Below are 15,513 nucleotides of genomic sequence, written 5' to 3'. Positions count from 1 at the left end.
GAGGTTATGAAGGACAAGCAAGAAATTAGAAGCCTCTGGGAGAGAGAGGTTGGTCATTTGCTTTCCACACTCACCTCCTCACCCTATGCCATGCCTCTGCAGTGTTCGGTAGCAGCTGCGTTCCTCTGGGAACTGGTGGGAAGACCCAGATTCATCGATCAACTTCCTCTGGACTGGCAACCCAGAGCATTGCTTATCCCTTTTGTCCTTTCAATACTAGGAGTGGTAACAGCATCCCAATAGTTTAGTATCTGGGAGCCTCCTCATCTCTTCCTGGTTTTCTGAACCATGCCTCTGTGTCTTTATGGAATGGGTCATCTGTGCCTTTGCAGACTCTGACTGATAGACACACTAACAACATTTTGAAAGAAAAGTAGAGATGTTATGGATTGAACTGGAAGAAAAAGAAAAAGAATGTTAATGAGTATAGTTTTGAGCATGGGAAATTAGAAAACAGGGCATGGAAATATAATGTCTTGGTTAGGAGTAGACTATTAATACAAGGACATTGCCTGAGATGAATTTGTATCCTCCACTTAATAGCCATGTGATGTCATTTGGTGGGGGGCTGCTGCTTTAATATTTCTTCAACTATAAAATAAGGATAATAATTGTTTTAAGGTTTAAATGAGTTAATCCATGTAAGGTACTTAGAATGATGCCAGGTTTAGTGCACATGCTTTGTGTTTTTCTATTATTATTGTTATTAAAATAATTATTTGATATTTTATTAATTTCAATTTTTATTAATTTAATAAGAATTTATTAATTTTTAAATTATTAATTAAAATTTATTAATTTTATTAATCTCACCTTTAAGTGAGTTCTTTCCCAATAGACTCCTCGTCTTTTTTTCAAAAATGTATTTCCATGTGGAAAACGCTGATTATAAGCTCAGGCTTATGCACTTGGAGCTTGATGGTGACCGTAAAATATTTAAATGGAAATTTCCAGGAAGAATTTGGAAATGAATACTGGCATTCGCGTAAGAGGAAATGACTAAGGTATAGATAGATCTAAAGGAGCCTGTATGAAAGGGAGAGATGAAACTTTGAAAACAGATGACCTTTACAAAGGGAAAAATGCATCAAAAGAATAGCAGAGTTCTAAGAAATAAGCATTGGAGAAACCCACAGTGAATGAGTGGGAGGAAGATGAGAGGTGAAGAAAAGGAAAAAAGAAGCCAAAGTGCTGGACTTTGCGGTATTACAGAAAATAAAGCAGCAAGGAATAGTAGAAAAAACAAACGTCATTGAACTTCACAGAGAGGTTACTTGGACCTTCAAGAGAAGAAACTTAAAGAAATGGAGGGAGTGGAAGGGACAAATAGGTATTTTTTTAAAACTAGAGAGAACAGGTACAGTCAAGACTAGGTCACTCATAGTTTTTCCCAAGATGGAGTAGACATGGTCAAGAGAAAGGAATTAAAAGAGAAAAACTGAAGATTCTAGAGAAAGAAAAGACAAGTAAGATAGCAAGATGCCTCTGGGAAAACATAAGAGGCTAGGATTAGAAATCAAATCAGAATTTCTTTGGAAATTAGAAATCAAAATTCCAAGTATTTGCAGGGTTTTCCTACTCTCATTATATCCTTTTCATTTATAACAAAGCTAGCTATTAAGATTTTTAATTATTATGGTCCAGCTGTGAATTTGAGCTAATTTAAAAACAAAACAAAAACATGGCAACCTATACTCGTTCACTTCACAATAACATTGTAGTTAAAAAACACGGTCTCTAGGGTAAGACTGGTTGAGGTTAAAATCTTAACTTTGTCACTTACTAGCTACATGCTCTTGGGAAAAATCACTTTTTTTTAATACCTAGATTTCCACATCTCTAAAATGGAGACATTAATAGTACAGACCTCATTGGGTCACTGATCAATAAATTGCTTAGAACAGGGTCTGGCTTATAGTATAAATTCAAAAACCTTAGTTATGATTACTTACACATATCTACCCTCTACAATAATTATATCTTAATTCTTTCTCCTCAAGGCAATACTTTGATTTCTTTCAACTCAAAGAGAACATTATTATAGGAAAATCCCTTAATAAACATGCCCCTTGATAATGTAAATTCAGATATAATGCAACTGGACATTGGCACTGTCTTTTTCTGCGCTCAACCCCATTTTCCAAATGGGGCAGAGCAAGCATGTTTTCATTTTCTGGAGAGAAGACACATGAGATACAGAAGGGGGCAAGACACGGTGGAAAGACTGCAAGCAACCCTGTTTTAGGAAACTGGAAAATGAAGGAAGTATGCCTACATCCCCAGTAATCTCTCAGCCCAATCTCCTTGCCTTAGGCTGATAAAATGGGCACCAAGTTACCAAGGGATTCCCAGAATCCCTGCCACTGCCCTGAAAATTCATCCAAGCCCAAGAGCCAGAATGATTCTCATTGATATTTCACCAGATATTAAACACAATGGCCACCAAGGAGTACCAACTTGTATCTGAAAGCATTAAGTAGTGTAGTCAGACCCAGAAGTCCTGGTCAACCAGCCACGAAGGCTCACCTCATTATTTCATTTGTCTTGCAATAATATGGACCCCATATTTACTCTATTAAAATTGTGAGACTCTCATCTATCAAGTTACATTAGAGTTTTCCTATACCTCAGTTGTCTTCAGAAAATTGTTCTTGGTAAATTAACAGCCTCTTAAACTTTTTATTATTTCTGTCTCCCCTAGCTTAACTCTAATTTTCTTGAGAGCAGAGTTCATCTTTATCAACTTGTTTTTGAAAAAATCTCCCACAATGCCCAGCATAATACAGTAAGAAAATAGATACCATGGCAACACAAGAAGGGGATTCAAGGAATCAGAAAAGACTTAGCTTCACCTACTACTCCATAATCTCCATCAGCCCCTCCCCACTCAAACAAATTATGTCTTTAATCCCCCTTTTTATAGGAATTCTAGAGCAACTTCTGAGTCAGTGCTAAATAAACATTGCTGAAAATTTCTTATTTGACCAGTATGATAGGTCCTCCATTTTATATCCCTTGAATGTATCTCTAGCTCCCCTCTATGGAGGGTAAAGGTTACGTTATCTCTTGTGGATAATTCAGATGGGTAAGGGTACCAGCAAGAAAGGGGCAAAGATCTTAAGGATTAATATAGTTGACCTACAGAGAGTTAAATGCTGGTGGGGCACGGTGGCTCATGCTGTAATTCCAACACTGCAGGAGACCAAGGCGGTAGGATCATTAAGTCCAGGAGTTTGAGACCAGCCTGGGCAACATAGTGAGACCTTGTCTCTATTCTTTAAAAAAATACAAAAAAAAAAAAAAACCAAAGAATTAAACGCGATCTTGTTAGCTATCTGCTAAATGTTACTGAGTAATAGCGTAAATAGATAAAACAGAAAACAGACTGAAAACAGCTACCTGGCCAACTCCTTTGAGTTGGGAGCATGAAAATCCAAATCACATCTACTCTTCTGTTTGAGTCCTCATAGGATGCTACACAACTCCTCTTTTCTCTTTCTTCTGGAAAGGTATTTTCCAGTCTTTTTTGGACAATCAAAGGCTTTTAAAGTTCAGACACCTGCCAATGTTTGTTACAGCTGCTTAACAGCTCTACCTAGGCATTACTCCATCAGAATGCAATGATTGCCTTCCGCCCACCCTAGCTTATGTCAGGTTAGGTTACCATACTTCATTTCTCTCACCCACCAATCTCTTCTGCCAGAAGTGGGTGGATAATGGCAGGAGGTTCCTCCTTTGCAGTGTCTTTTATCAATACTAATGTAACACCACTACTATCTTCATTTTTCTTATTTGTTTCAGAACTGATTCTGCCCAGAGTATAAATACCAAACAGGGTAATTAGTAAAGAGTTTTGGTTTTAATCATCTTTGAACTTACCAGTTGAATAAAATACTCTATTTGATTACTCATTGAACATCCAGGTGCTGGTTTTAGCTTCAAGGAGTTTACAACATATTTGGGGAAACTTAGAAGTAAACATGATGGCACGGTAAGGCTATAGTAGACATGTTCACAGAGAAAAAAGTTTAAGGCTTTCTAAAGGAGGAAGCACCCGAGCTGAATTGTGAAGCTGTGCAGGCAGAAGCAGTGGGGAGGATATTCACAGAGGAGCAGCCAGCACACCAAGGCAGGAAGGAGCACAGCACATTTAAGGAGCAACTAGCCTGGCTGGAATGTGGAGTTAAGGGAGGGACTGACTAACCACCACATTGGACAGGATGAAAAGGCCACACAAAAGAACTCACGGCTCCTTAGCAAATGAGCTCATGCAAGATTTTTTTTTTTGACACACCATGTCACTCTGTCACCCAGGTTGGAATGCAGTGGTGCAATCATACCTCACTGTAGCCTCGACTTCCTGGACTCGAGTGATCCTCCCACCTCAGCCTCCCAAGTAGCTAGGACTACAGGCTTGCACCACCACACCTGGTTAATGTTTTTGCTTTCATTTTATTTATTTTTGTTTATTTGTTTATTTTTGAGACGGAATCTCCCTCTGTAGCCTAGGCTGCAGTGCAGTGGCACGATCTTGGCTCACTGCAAGCTCTGCCTCGCAGGTTCAAGTGATTCTCCTGCCTCAGCCTCCTGAGTAGCTGGGACTACAGGTGCCCGCCACCACACCCGGCTAATTTTTTTGTATTTTTAGTGGAGACGGGGTTTCACCGTGTTAGCCAGGATGACCTCGATCTCCTGATCTCATGATCTACCTGCCTTGGCCTCCCAAAGTGCTAGGATTACAGGTGTGAGCCACCACTCCTGGCCCTCATTTTCTTTTTTTTTAAATAGAGACGGGAGTCTCACCATGTTACCCAGGCTGGTCTCAAACTCCTGGCCTCAAGCAATCCCCCTGCCTCTGCTTCCCAAAGTTCTGATATTACAGGAATGAGCCATGACACCCAGCCTCATGAATGATTTTTAAACTGACATGATAAGATCTTCAATTTCGAAAGTTAACTCCAGAAAGGAGAATGATATTGAGAGGTGAGTAACTCAAGGCTGAGAAAAGAAATTAGGAGGCTGTTGTAAGAAGACATACAAAAAAATAAGAAGAATCTTGACTAAGGATGTAGTACTGGGGATAGAAAGAGGTGCTTTTGAGAAATAATAGAAATAGCGTTGGTATCATAATGACTGAGAAAACATAGGGGCCAGTAAGTGAGGGCATCACTGATGATTCACAGATTTCTGGCTTAAACAATCAGGTAGATAGTGATACCACTCCCTGACACAGGGACTATGAAGAACTTAGGAAGAGTTTCATTGAGCGACGCATTGACTTTGGGGTTTCCCCAGGATTTATGAGGAAAAAAAAGTCCAGTACACAATTATATACACAAGTATTGAGTTTGGGAAGGAGTTTAGGGCCTGGCACAGTGGCTCATGCCTGTAAATCTCAGTACTTTGGCCGAGGCAAGAGGATCTTTTTTTTTTTTTTTAATTATGTTTGTAATTTTTTTGTGGGAGTATAGTAAGTGGGTATGTGAGATGTTTTGATATGGGCATGCAGTGTGAAATAAGCATATCATGGAGAATAACCCTATCCATTCCTTCAAGCATTTGCCCTTTGAGTTACAAACAATCCAATTACATTCTTTATTTTTAAATATACAATTAAGTTATTACAATTAAGTTATTATTTTTAAATATACAATTAAGTTATTATTGAGGAGGATCATTTAAACCCAGGAGTTTGAGACCAGCCTGGACAACACAGGGAGACCCTGTACCTACAAAAAAAGAAACATTAGCTGGGCATGGTGGTGCTGTGGTCCCAGCGATTTCAGGAGCTGAGGTAGGAGGATCATTTGGGCCTCACAAGTCGAAGGTGAAGTGAGCTGAGAGCTGGTCACTGAACTCCAGCCTGGGTGATACAGAAAGACTCTGTCTCAAAAAAGAAAAAAGAAAGAAAGAGTTTAGTACTAAAGATGTAAATTTGGGAGCCATTAGCACCTTGGTGGAAGCTAAATCCATGATAGTTAATAAGCTCATTCAAAGAGCCTGTGGCTAATGAGATGAAGATGGGAAACCAAGGCCACCTGAACAGGAGCCAGACCCTAGTGTTGCCTGATGTCTGCATCACCTGCATTAAAAATGCACCCAGAAGAAAGGAAAGCCCCGCTCCCTCATATTCCCTAAGTGAGTTTACTTACTGTTCTGCAGTCTTTGTGGGTTTTTGAAGTTCATTTTGGAATTTTGTGGGTTTAGTCTTCGTTTCATGAAGATTCCGTTTTTGAAATTTCAAATTGGCCTAATGGGGACAGGATGGGGATGGGCAGGTCACCTGATATCAAACACAGCTAGGGACTGAAGGTTTTGGAAAACTCTCATTTACTCAATGGGGCAGTTTTACTGAGATAGGGCCACGGGCATACCAGATGCAATATTGATACAGCTAGCATCAGCCCCAACCCAGAAGCTATTATGAGGCATCTTGGTACTTCCTACTTGCAAAAGTTAGTCATCACGATATATTAGTAAAAATTTTAATATTGAGAAAAGAAATGAAGGAAACATGTATGGTCTGGAATGAGCATTTTAAGGTAAATGAAAAGTTCATATCCTCTTGTGTCTCAGTGTCTTATGAATATTAAATCAATCACTTACCCTGTTTTGATTATTATCAGGTCTTGGTGGGCACTCCTGATCATCATCTTCCTGTTTCTCAGGACTCTGGAACCTGCTCTTTTCCCTTACCTTCCAGAATGTTCTGTTCACTGGTAACCCTTGAACAAGTTACTTGACTATGCAGGCAGTATCTGCTCTGTACTAATCAGGACTCTTTGGGATGTAAGCGACAGAAACCCAACTCCAACTAGCTGAGGGAAAAGGGGAAACGTACGGTTCCAAAAAGCATGGCTCAGGCATGTTCCCTGCTCTGTGTCTCTGCCTGTTTCTGCTCTCAGCTGCCATCTCATCTTCTGGACTGATTTTCTCCACAAAGCAGGAAGCAGCACCACAATTCACATCTCCTAAGTTTGACACCAGAGAATATCTCAGACTTCTCACTAGAGCTAAGTTCAAAATGACTCGGGTAATTCTCTGATTGGCCCAGCCTAGGAAATATGTCTACCCCACGACCACACATTCTATCCAGAAAAATGGTATTTCTTAAAAAAAAAAAAAAAAAAAAAAAAAAAAAAAAAAAAAAAAGGTGGGGGGAGGGGAGCAAAATAGCAGACACCATTCTGTTGTAGCAGAATTCTCCCTCCATTACCTTGTTCCCCCACAGATCTTCCTGGGTGCCTTATATATCAGGGAAGCTTCTCCTCTTTTAGAGTCTATTCCTTTTTTACCCTGCTCAATTACTCCTTCAAGGTTTTGTCTGCTCTCAGGGTGGCGCTCTTCAATCCTCTAGACTTTAGATCAACTTTATATGCCATTGCTTCCAGGAACCACATGTGAAGACTGGTCTTCAGCTTACCCAGTGAAACCACAGAAGAAATGGAGAGGTCAGAGTTCCAACAAGCAGGATCATCAAGAAGAGAGGATATTTTCTCTGCTGGGTTCATAAGATAGTTTTGCAATCCTACCAAGTAGGGAGGCTGGTGAATTCAAAGAAGACAAAACTATCTATCTTTGTGCTAATTCTGATTTTGAAAAAAAACCTATTTAGAGACATATGGCAATTTAAGAAAGCAGGAAACCAAAGAACCTGGCATTCTTGGAACAACAAATAAAAAGCTCCTTAGAAGTTAACATGGCAAAGATGAATGTGGATTCTAACACGTGAAGTTAGCAGTATTTCATGATTTAGCTCTGCTGGAAGTTATTATACCAGAATAGAGCCAAAATGGAAACTTGCTTTGATCTGCAGTTCCCAGTTAAAGAAGTCTAAAATTAGACACACTGTGATCTGGTTACAGAGTATTTCTAATGGACCACTGAGCAGATTAGTGATTCAATTTTGTCCTTGAATATAAGAAGACAGACTAATGATTGGCTAAAAGACAGATTTAAGAGAATATGACTACACCAAAGACTACTTATCAAAGGTTATGTTTGAATACAATTAAGTTGGGAAATGCATTATTCATTTTAGTACACTAAATATTTGATTGCTTTTTCTTTCTTACATATATTGAAAGCATCCCCTTCAATGATAATTTTTTATAACTTTAATTTTCTTGGCTATGTGGCCTCTATTAGAAGAAACAAAATAAGCAAAGAACTGTTTTTATAATTTATTTTCTAATATTTAATCTTCTACCAATAAGTAATAATTCAAAAGCTGAATGTATAATATATAATGGTTATGATTCGCTTTACTTAGTTCATTCCTTTTAAATTGGAAACTGTTAAACTTTTACATTGTTTTTCAGAATAAGAAATCACATCTCATGTAGATTACCACTAGGCGGCTCAAGTGGCTAAAACACCAGTTCATTATATGAGCAGATCAAAACCTTAAATATTTAAAGATTTATCTCTTTCTACAGTTCTATATACCTTAATTTTCTAGAAACTTTCATATTATCTATAGATTATCGCTATAATACTACACATGGTAAACAATTACTTTAATGTAGATCATCAACACATATGCTATTTTTATGGATGAGAGAGGATTAATGGAGACAATGAATGAGTTATGTTACATTTCATCATAAACATGCAATAATAAATTAAAATTTTATCAGCTGACTGAGAACAAAGTATTCAACGGGGTCTAAAAAACCAGAGTCTTGGGTTATATTTCATTTTAATGTATCCAGGCATTTCTAGAGATTACCAGCTTTATTTTCTGGCAGTTGTGGTTATTTATGTCTCTTCTCTACGGCAATTTCACCATGTGGCTCTATGATAGAGAGTGTCTTGCAGCCAGAGTTCAATCTCTCTGTAGTCCAGAGACTTTGAAAATCAAAGCAGTCTTCCTTAGAGTAAGTTTTGAAATGCAGGACTCTCCAGATACTGTGTCCATAACATTAGCTGGTTGGAGGCCCTTGACTCTGGCTGATACAAATAAAACAAAAGCAGAAAATGATTGTTTTCTTCCCAATTTAAACAAGCATCTTATAATTCTGTTTGACTATTCAAGATAGAGTATCAAGGAGGGGAAAGGAGGAGAGATTCTTTCAAGCTGGAAAGGAAAGTATTAAGCCTGTAGATTCTGTCAAAAAAAAAAAAAAAAAGGAAAACATAATGGTGACCTTGTACCAAGAGAGCCTTGTACGTTTTCTAACCAAGAATGATCAATATACATTCCCCTTATTCTGAAGGTATTTTTGTTGTTGTTCTCTATTCTTTCTTAGTGCTGTACCAACAGAAACTCTGCTCTTCTAGTTTAAAGGTGAGAACCAATGAAATCTTAAAGAAAATTTCTTTCAAAGTGATAATTTTTTTTTCTTTTTAAGAGACATGATCTCACCCTGTCACCCAGGCTGGAGTGCAGTGGCGCCATCACAGCTCACCGCAGCCTAGAACCTCTAGGCTCAAGCCATCCTCCTGCCTCAGCGTCCCAAAGCTCTGGGATTACAGATGTAAGCCACCATGACTGGCCTTCAAGGTAATCGTTTTATCTTTGATTATTTGTCTTTATAATCTCAAACAACTGAATTTTTCACCATAAAAGTTATTTAATTGGCTCTACCCTGGGGGAGAAGAAAGATATATAGAAAAAGCTTAAGGGAGGATTTTTCCAACTCTTATAACAGACAAGTAGCATTCTCCCCCTAACTTTTATCCTCTGTAAAGGTATTTTAAAAATATTTTCCTTGCCCATTTATTATTTGTTATTTGGAATCCTGAGTTTGGCTTAAAGGGAAAGTATTGATTCTCCCTCAGGGATCTGTAATTCAGTTTCAGCTGCAGTAACAGCAGGTCCTGATATTTTTATATTCATATTCAAGCATCTGACATTTGGGTTTTATTTGAATATAGAGCTGTAAATATAACATGAACCAGTTATCACATAGCTTTTTAATACTAAGATCTAATTAGTTCTTTCCAAGCATGATAACTATACTCTGTTGAAGTTCTAACCAGTTAGCTTTTGAGAAAGAAATACTATCTTCCCTTACTGTCACCGTGAAGAGTTTCCACTGGGTGAGGGAAAAAAAAAAAAAAAAACCTCAAATGATAAAAGAGAATTAATCACTCACATGACTGAATGCTAGAAGTAAGGTTAGTTTCAGGATTGGTTCAGTTCAATTGCTCAACAGCGTCATCCAAGACCAAGTTTACTTCAACATCTGTCTGCCCTTGGCAATGTCATCTTCAATCCCAGCAGTCCTATTTGGGCTATCCACAACTGCCTGGGCCCTGCCTCCATTCATGTCTAAGGATAGAGAAAGAAGCTGGTTTCCCAGTTTTTCCAAAACAGAGGACACTTCTTTACCAGAAATTACTCAGCAAACATGGTCTCAGGCTCGCTACCCATCCCCGATGCAATAACTCTGATCAAGGAATGGTTTTCCATCATTGGTATAGGCTCCACCTGGGTACATGCCCCACCTCAGTAGCCAGGAACAGAATCAGCTCCCCACAGCAAATGGGCTGTATAAAGGAGGTGTGGATACCTGTGTATGAGAGAGCGTTGCTCCTATAGGAGGGAAAAGGAGGAGATATCAGTTATGGGGTGGGGGTGGCTACTAATACATACATGCACCTGACTATGGATGGGAAACTCTAGAATCAAACTGCCTGATTTTGAACCCAAGTTCTACCACTTATTAGCTCTATTACCAGGTGCAAGGTACTTGTCCTCTCTCATCAAGTAACAAGTAGGTCAATGATTTGCTTAATTGCTTATAGCATAGGGTCTTTTTTTCCCTAAAATCCAAGGTTTTAGTCAAGCATTTATTACACTCTTTCTTTGTGTGAAGCATGTGAAAAGAATTGGAGAGAACACTAAAGTGAACAAAATGATGTTCTACTTTGAAAGAGCAAGCAATTCAGGAGAGGAAATTAGAGCCCAGACATCGTGGTAACAGACAGATGGGATAAGTTACATAAAAAGATATGTTTCCTAAAATGACATTTTTCCTAATTAAACATTCTTTAATAGCAAGCACATCATGTAGTATTTTTCACATCCAAATGAAGTTGACATAAATTTCTGGACAGTTATTCATTAATGATAAATGACATTAATAATTAATTTTTTTTGAGACAGAGTCTTGCTCTGTCACCCACACTGGAGTGCAGTGGTGTGATCTCAGCTCACTGCAACCTCCACCTCCCGGGTTCAAGCCATTCTCCTACCTCAACCCCCCAAAGAGCTGAGATTACAGGCACATGCCAACACATCCAGCTAATTTTTGTATTTTTTGTAGAGATGGGGTTTCACCATGTTGGCCAGGCTGGTCTCGAAATCCTGACTTCATGATCCACCTGCCTAGGCCTTCCAAAGTGCTGGGATTACAGGCATGAGTCACCGTGCCCGGCTGACATTAATAACTAATAATCAGAACAATAAAACTATCAAAAAATAAATAACCCAAGAATGGTAACCAACCAAATTTCAACTATGAAGTGTGTAAAATATAATGCTCTTCTGCTACACATCTATTAGAATGGCCAAATTCCAGATGTGGAGCAATAGGAATCTTCAGTCATTGCTGGTGAAATGCAAAATGGTACAGCCACTTGGGGGGCAGTTTGGCAGTTCCTTATAAAACTAAACATACTCGTACCATGCAATCTCACCCTTTGAAATTTACCCAAAGAAGCTGAAAACGTATGTCTCCACAAAAACCTACACATGGATTTTTTGTTTGTTTGTTTTTGAGACAGGGTTTCAGTCTGTCACTCTGTCACCCAGGCTGGAGTGCAGTGGTGCCACCATGGCTTACTGCAGCCTCAACCTCCCTGGCTCAAGTGATTCTCCCACCTCAGCCTCCTGAGTAGCTGGAACTACAGGCACGCACCACAACACCTAGCCAATTAAAAAAAAAAATTATTTGTAGAGACAGGATTTTGCCAAGTGGCCTAGGTTAGTCTCAAACTTCTGAACTCAAGTGATCCATTCGTCCTGGCTTCCCAAAGTGCTGGGATTACAGGCGTAAGCCACCAAACCTGGCCCACATGGGTGTTTATAGCAGCTTTATTCATAATTGCTAAAAAACTTGGAAGCAACCAAGAGATCCTTCAGTAGGTGAATGAATAAATGAACTGTGATACATTTAGACACTAGAATATTATTCAGTGCTAAAAAGAAATGAGCTATCAAGCCATGAAAATACATGGAGAAAACTTAAATGCACAGTACTAAGTGAAAGAAGCCAATCTGAAAAGCCTAAAAAGCTAAAAATGTTTAGTTTTATAAGAGTATGTTTAGTTTAATATACATACTGTATGATTCCAACTATATAACATTCTGGAAAAGGCAAAACTGTGGATACAGTAAAAAAACAGTGATTGCCAGAGGTTGGGGATGGGGGATGATTAGGCAGAGCACAGAACATTTTTAGGGCAGTGAAATTACTCCATATGGTAGCACTATGGTGGATACACATCACCATGCATTTGTCTAAATCCATAGAATATATAACAAGAGTGAACCCTAATGCAAACTATGGACTTTAGATGATAATGACTTAGTGTAGGTTCATCAAGTAGCAAATGTGCCACTCTGATGGGAGGTGTTGATAGTGGGGTAGCCATGCATGTGGTGGGTGGCAGAAATATATGGGATACCTCTGTATCTTCCATTCAACCTTGCTGTGAACCTTACAATGTGTGTGTGTGTGTGTGTGTGTGTGTGTGTGTGTGTGATGCTATCAACTCTGTAATACTTGAAATAATATAGAGAAGCAGAGGTGAGCGCTATCCAAAAATCGTTGCAATTTTCCTTGGAAGTCTTTTGTGCTTAACGGTATAGAGTGTAAGAATTTGATATTCTATGACCTGTTACCAGATCTCAAAATGAGCCTCACTGTGAAAACCTAGGAAGTTGTCATTTCCCAGTCCACACCTGGGTTAGCTCTTTCCTGGGTAAAAAATAGAAAGCTTTCCCTTGTTCTAAATAGAGTTTACTCTCTTGGAGCAAAGGTAGTTAAAATTTTGCTTTTCCAAGACTTTTAATGAGTAAACCATACGTCAGCGAAGTATAATAATTCAGTAACTACCACCCTTAGAGGGCGCTGTGTTGCCTTTGGTGCCACCCAAGTCAACTTCTCCCTCATCACAGCCCTGCAGAACTAGCTTGCTGGGCCTGCTTTCTTTCCCAGTCTCAGTCCCCAGAATTTTGAACACCCTGCTTTTTACATGGTTTTCCTTACTGTTAAGAGAACATAATCACAGCAAGATAACAATTCTACAAAACCAAAAGAACCTAACCAAACTAACACAGGATAGAAGGTACACATTGTCTTTGCTGAAAGAAAGAAAAGAAAAGAAAGAAAGAAAGAAAGAAAGAAAGAAAGAAAGAAAGAAAGAAAGAAAGAAAGAAAGAAAGAAAGAAAGAAAGAAAGAAAGAAAGAAGAGAAGAGAAGAGAAGAGAAGAGAAGAGAAGAGAGAAAAGAGAAGAAAAGGACCATTACTCTATGTATTTATAGCTGCTGGTAACGTCTTCATATTCCTTTTGAAACGTGCTGGTGAATTCCAAACACCCTACCCCAAAGTATGGCACCCTGACATACTGAATACTTCAAGCTGAAGGAATGTGAGAAAACAGCAGAAACAGGAAGGTCTCTCTGACCTTCACTTGTCCTCCCCTGAAGCAGGATATAAAAATCTCGTGTAAAAGGTATCCACCCTATACCCAGAGAAAAGGAGTAACCTTATCTCTGAAGACACAGGGACACAGAAGAATTTGAACAGATAGGTTTGCTAAGTTTCCCCAAGTTTATTACCATTAGATCACACCGTTTTTTCCCACTCATATTTCTCCACAACTATCCATTCTTGATCAAACCAGCTATAAAAAACCACTCAAGTTTGGCTGGGTATAGTGGCTCATGCCTATAATCTCAACTCTTTGGGAGGCCAAGGCAGGAGGATCAATTGAGGCCAGGAGTCCAAGGCTAGCCTGGGAAACACTGCAAGGCTCCATCTCAAATAAAAATTTTAAAATATTTTTAAAAAACATTTGAGTTTAACTGTGTCTTTGAATCTTTGTTTCCCTATGAAGGCTCCTGTGTCACATAAAACTTATATTAAATACATTTGTATGTTTTTCCTTTTGTTAATCTGTCTTTTGCTACAGGGGTCTCAGTCATGAACCTAGGATTTTATTTATGCTCCCAGGTTGGGAGGGAGAAAAAATGCTATTGAGCACCTACAGTCTTTAGAATGGAATTGTAGCAATGGAGCTAACAGACTTTTCTGCCAGGCTGTGTGTGATCGTGGGGGACAGGGCCCTGTCTTTTCCTGTTCATGTCTGAAATGGTATGGGTCAGTGTCCACACCCAAATCTCATGTCAAATCGGAATCCCCAATGTTGGAGGTAGGGCCTGGTGGGAGGTGATTGGATCATTGCGGTGGATCCTTCATGAATAGTTTAGCACCATCTTGTTGGTGCTGTTCTTGTGAGAGAGTTCTCTTGAGATCTGGTTGTTTAAAGTGTGTAACACTTCGCCACCTCCCCCCCGACCCCACCCTTGCTCTTACTCCTGCTCCTACCATGTGAGAAGTCTCGCTTCCCCTTTGCCTTCCACCATGATTGTAAGTTTCCTGAGGTTCCCCCCAGGAACTGAGCAGATGCCAGCATCATGCTTCCTATATAACCTGCAAAACTGTTAGCCAATTAAACATCTTTTCTTTATAAATTACCCAGTCTCAGGTATTTCCTTATAGCAATGCGAGAACGGCCTAATACCATGTCCTTGCTTCAGTGTGTGCTGCAGATTGTTACCCACATAAATCTATGCTGAGTCGATTTTACTTCTTCCAGAATGTCTGTAAACTAACCCACATTTGATGGTAAATAAGAAAACAATGACGTGAAAAATAAAAACTGTAAGACAGAGGTGGTGACTGAGAAAGATGATAACTAAAATGTTATCTCAAGAGGAGAAGGGAGTGGCTGGCCAGGGCTTCCTTAGAGTGAGGACAACTTGTACTGGAACCCATTTTCATCCCTAAAAGAAAAATCCACAGTACTGTGGAATGACAGAGCTGGAAAAGGCTATTTTCCTCTTGAGTCAACCCTCTTATTTTACAGTTGAGAAGAGAAGTTCATAGCTGGAAGTAACGTGCCTATGTTATCTCAGCTAATGAGAGATGAAAGCAAGACAACGAATTATTTTATCCTCATCTCACCATGGGTCTCAACTGCTCCACGTGGTGGTGGCCACTTCTCTGGTCCCAGCATCCAGAATAGACCTGGCTTGACAGGAGAGAGGGTTTCTTGAAAAACCAAGCCCCACCTCAGAGTTCATGTCAAAACCACTTGCTTATTTCCAGGGCGAAGGTTGCTGGGTCTCTGTCCAGCATCAGTGAGAAATAAGGAGCTGGTGGTATTACTGCCATTTGCATTTTTCCCAGACACATGGATTTGGGAGACTTCCATCCCAGTCCAAAGCCCCTACCAAGGACAGGCCATGAGAGGGCCCAGTTCCTCAAAATACTTCC

This window comes from Macaca fascicularis, chromosome 9 (genome assembly GCF_037993035.2).
Source record: "Macaca fascicularis isolate 582-1 chromosome 9, T2T-MFA8v1.1".
Lineage (NCBI taxonomy): Eukaryota > Metazoa > Chordata > Mammalia > Primates > Cercopithecidae > Macaca > Macaca fascicularis.
This window is presented reverse-complemented; position numbering follows the sequence as displayed.